This window comes from Oratosquilla oratoria, chromosome 31 (genome assembly GCF_046742065.1).
Source record: "Oratosquilla oratoria isolate Oo_2021 chromosome 31, ASM4674206v1, whole genome shotgun sequence".
NCBI classification, from domain to species: Eukaryota; Metazoa; Arthropoda; class Malacostraca; order Stomatopoda; family Squillidae; genus Oratosquilla; species Oratosquilla oratoria.
Window position 1 is genome coordinate 30,187,678 of NC_134807.1, and position 5,000 is coordinate 30,192,677.

A 5,000-nucleotide genomic window follows, 5' to 3' on the forward strand; every position below is an offset into this window, starting at 1 on the left:
CCTCCCTCTTTCCCTGCTTCCCTCCCTCTTCCCCTCCCTCCCTCCCTCTTTCCCTCCTTCCCTCCCTCTTCCCCTCCCTCCCTCTTTCCCTCCTTCCCTCCCTCTTCCCTTCCCTCCCTCTTTCTCTTCTTCCCTCCCTCTTTCCCTTCTTCCCTCTTTCCCTCCTTCCCTCCCTCTTCACCTCCTCCCTCTTTCCCTCCTTCCCTCCCTCCCTCCGTCTCCTTCTTTCCTTATTCTCTCCTTCCCTCACTTCCTCCTTTTTCTTTCTCGTTTCCAGCCTGCATGCCTGGTCCCCACACTCACTCCTTTACTCCTTCATCCGTCTCTCCCTACCTTCTCCCCTTCTTCCCTCAATCCCCTCCCTCACTCCCTCTATGCTTTCCTTCTTCCCTTCCTCCCTCTCTTCCTCCCTCCCTCCATGCCAGCCTCCCTCCTTCCCTCCCTAACTTCCTGCCTCCCTCCCACCCACCTCCCTCCCTCCCACCTCCCTCCCTCCATCCTCCACTCCTCCACTTCTCCCACACTCCTTTCCCTGCTCGCGTCGCTGCTCGTTAAGGGAAGTGGTGCTCAAGTAGTGGGAGTACCTTCGAGGAAGGAGGGGAAGGACTCGCTCTGAGTGGAGTCGGAAGGACTCTGTCAAGAGGAAGAATGGCAAGAGGACCTGAGGAGGAGCCGAAGCAAACGAACTGAGAACGAGAATGAGAAGGACAGGAGGAGAAAGAAGAATGAGAATGGGACAAAAAAAAAAAAAAAAAAAAAAATCGAAGGGGAGAGAGAGAGAGAGAGAGAGAGAGAGAGAGAGAGAGAGAGAGAGAGAGAGAGAGAGAGAGAGAGAGAGAGAGAGAGAGAGAGAGAGAAGGAAGAGCAGCAGGAGACGCACGGAAGGAATAGAGAGGACATTCTGGATGATTAACAGAAGTTGATAAGTAATGTAAGGACGAAGGGAAGGTTAAAGAGGAAGAGGTGAGGAGGATAAGGAAGAAGATAGAGAAGAGAAGATGGGGAAGAGGAACAGGCAGGAAAAGGAACAGGCAGAGAGCGAAAAACAGGGACAGAATACGAGCCTGTTCACACTAGCGGTTTCAATTACAATGTAAGTCAATGGGAGCGTTCACATACAACTGCGCAGTTTTTCCTTTACTATGCGGTACCGCCGCGGTTCAAACAACTAGTGTGAACAGAGTCTAAGAATATCAGTATAAAAAGAGGGAAAGAAAAGGAAGAAGAAGAAGGAAGTAAGGAGTGATGGAGAAATGGGAATAGAAAAGAAAAGGAAAGGAATTGTAAGACAAGAGAAGGAAGAAGAACAAAATTGATAAACAAAAAAAGTAAATAAGTAATAAAGAAGAAATATAAGTATTACAAGAGAAGTATATAAAAAAGGGAAAAAGAGGAAAGAAGTATGATGATGATATGGTTTAATGTCACACACTCCCCCCTATCGGGAGGCTAGGACGGTACCCCTCACAGAGGGCTTTGTAGCGTGGAATTTAATTAACCATGCCCTTGGTTCAACTTCGCCGGTGTCAGGATTCGAACCGCCCTCACCTCGACCTTCGCCGTAAGTAACGACGCACCAACCCGCTCAGTAATAGGAAGAGAAAATAATAAATGAAAATTCATAAGAACATAAGAACATAATAATGGAGGGGACTGCAAGAGACCATAAGGCCTACACTAGGTAGTTCAATGTTCCTTAACACCCTGTCATCATTATCTAATCAAGTTATCTAATCTTCTCTTAAAGTAACTAATTATTTCAGCGCACACTACATGATTACTAAGTCTATTCCATTCGTCAACCACTCAGTAGGTAAATCAACCCTTCCTTATTTCCTTCATACTGAACCTAAAGAAGGAAATAAAAATGTAGAGGAAACAAACAAAATAAGGAATATATTATATACTTCAACGCGTTCCTTTGATATAGAAAAAGATAGAATTAATGTATTATCGTCTTAGAATCAGTGTCAAGGTAGATAAGATGATATGATGTATTTAACTGTCGTATTTCGGTATGGTTACAACTATGCAGAAAAAGTGAAAAAAAATGAAATAAAATAAATTATAAATCAAATAAAATAATGTGGAATACAACAAATGTAACTGAACATAATGAGACAAAAAAAAAACAATATAGAAAAAATTGAATAAACAGACAATGGAATAAAACGAAAAAAACAATTAAAAACAATAGAAAATAATGTAAAATAAAATGATAACAGAACAAAAAGAAATTAGATAAGTCAATATTTAGATAAAAATTAAACGAAAAAAAAATCAACAGAAAAAATGTATATATATATATATATATATATATATAATATATATATATATATATATATATATATATATATATATATATATATATATATATATATATATAAATGAAAAAAATATTTATTATACTGGAGGGCGTGGTATGTCAACGACAGGATTGCTTTTACCGTTGCGAGCAAACCCACCATCTTCTTCTAATTACTGGGTCCCGGAAAAACGTGACTGGAAAGAGAACGCCGGCTGGTTGAAAGCCAGGCCATTCACGCTGATCGCTCAATCTCCGAACTAATTCGGGAATGAGCGAAAACGGTATTCGGGACGGCAGGGCAGACAACACGACGAAATAATTTGGAAAACGAATGTAACTGATGGACAGGTGAGACGGCGAGCGGCGCGTCGTCGGACAATGCCTGTTATGGTGTTGCTGGTCCCCTTGAAACGCTTAGGTACGACGTGGGTGGTGTAGGGTGTCGGGAAGCGAGGTGATTTAATCGAAGGGATTTATTCGCGCCTTTCGACGTTTGCTGAATAGATTTTAAAAGATGTGAAAGTGGTCTAATGAAATCGGATATTTGAGTGAATATTTGTGTCAACGTTGATCTGATTTTGCATAAAAGAGAGAAATTTCAGTTCATTCTTCATCTGCGTCATTGGATATTTGGGAATTTTGATGATTAGACCGATCGTGCACATTAATCAAACCTAGCAGGGAACTTTGGGTAAGGAACAAAAATTTAGTATATATTAGCTTTAACATCTAGAATGTATAAGAAAGGGAATGAGTCATATCAAGCAGGGGAACTCTAATCGCTGCGCTACGAGTTGTGTATATATATATATATATATATATATATATATATATATATATATATACATATATATACATATATATATATATATATATATATATATGTACATGTATGTACATGTATATTTATTTCTATAAAGTAGAGTTCATAGAGTTGTGCTTGTATGTACGTCCATCTGTTTAGAAATATTTTCAGATATTTTCATTAATATAATATTCTGCTTTGGTTAGACTGCCTTTTGGATAAATCTAATATTCCCTCTTTTTAGTCACGAGGGACAGTGGGCTAGGAAATATCTTAGTTCGAAGTCGAAATTGTTTAGAAGTCCAAGGCATTATTTATAATTATTCTTGCAGCAGCACCCTCTGCAATGACAAACAATATATCTATACATTTTTACGAGAAAATGACAATTTTCCAAATGCCCTTCATATCAATAACCATATTATGAACTTTTTTATTTCTCAATAGTTTCGCCATACGTTCTAAATCTGTTCATAATTGCATTTATATTAATACAACGTATACAGGCAAAATATTACTAAACGGGTTTGTCTTTGATCAATGTGTATTGTAAGCTACCTAAATTCATTTCTACAATACTTATGTTAGCCTATTCTATCTTCAAGCTGATAACTTATATAAGTCAGGGTAGTCCACTGATCTGAGAAAGCTCGTTTATTTATTTATCTATCTATCATTATCTCTTCATTAATTAATTTATTCGGTTATTTATCCATTAATTGATTAATCAAATGATTAAGGAAATAATTAGATTATATATATATATATATATATATATATATATATATATATATATATATATATATTATATATATATATATATATATATGTATATAATATATTATTTGTTTATTCATTTATTTATTTGCATATCTATTTACTTTTTTTTTAATAATTACATATTTTTACTTATCTATTCATTTATCTATTTCTTCGCCCATTTGTTTATTCACTTATAAATAAACTGACGAAAGAAACTGGGAGAGAAAGCAAACAAAATTAGTTAATCCTCTCTCTCTCTCTCTCTCTCTCTCTCTCTCTCTCTCTCTCTCTCTCTCTCTCTCTCTCTCTCTCTCTCTCTCTCTCTCTCTCTCTCTCTCTTTCTCTTTCACTCTCTCTCTCTCTCTCTCTCTCTCTCTCTCTCTCTCTCTCTCTCTCTCTCTCTCTCTCTCTCTCTCTCTCTCTCTCTCTCTCTCTCTCTCTCTCTCTTTCTCTCTCTCTCTCTCTCTTTTCCGGGCCATTAGTATTGGGTGGCACTGCTCAAAAGCAAGCCTTCCAAGTATGCCCCCGGATCCAAAGAGTGAAGACGTACCTTCCTCCTTTGCTTTTTGTGACGTGGCACCCTTTTGTCTTCGGGCCCTCTGACGTCACAGAGCGAGTCGGCACTCACAATGGCCCTGAGGCGTCTGGGACTCGAATCTCCAGAGAGGTCATCCCAAAGTAACCTACGGACCTCGACATGATATATATATTTTTTTCATCTTCGGGAACGATCGATGTACTGAGCATAGATTATCGTTTACCAATGCTTATATGCTAGTATACATAATGAGTCTAGACTCATGGTGAGGTCAGGTTTCTATGACAACTTTCTATTTAAATTTAAAGTATATTTTTAGGTAAACACACACACACACACACACACACACACACACACACACACACACACACACACACACACACACACACACACACACACACACACTCATATATATACATATATATATATATATGCATTTCTATATATATATATACTTATATATATAAATATATATATATACATATGTATTTATGTATATATATATATATATATGTACATATATATGTATATATTTATATATATATATATATATATATATACCGGACTCAAAGTGGGAGCTTATATCC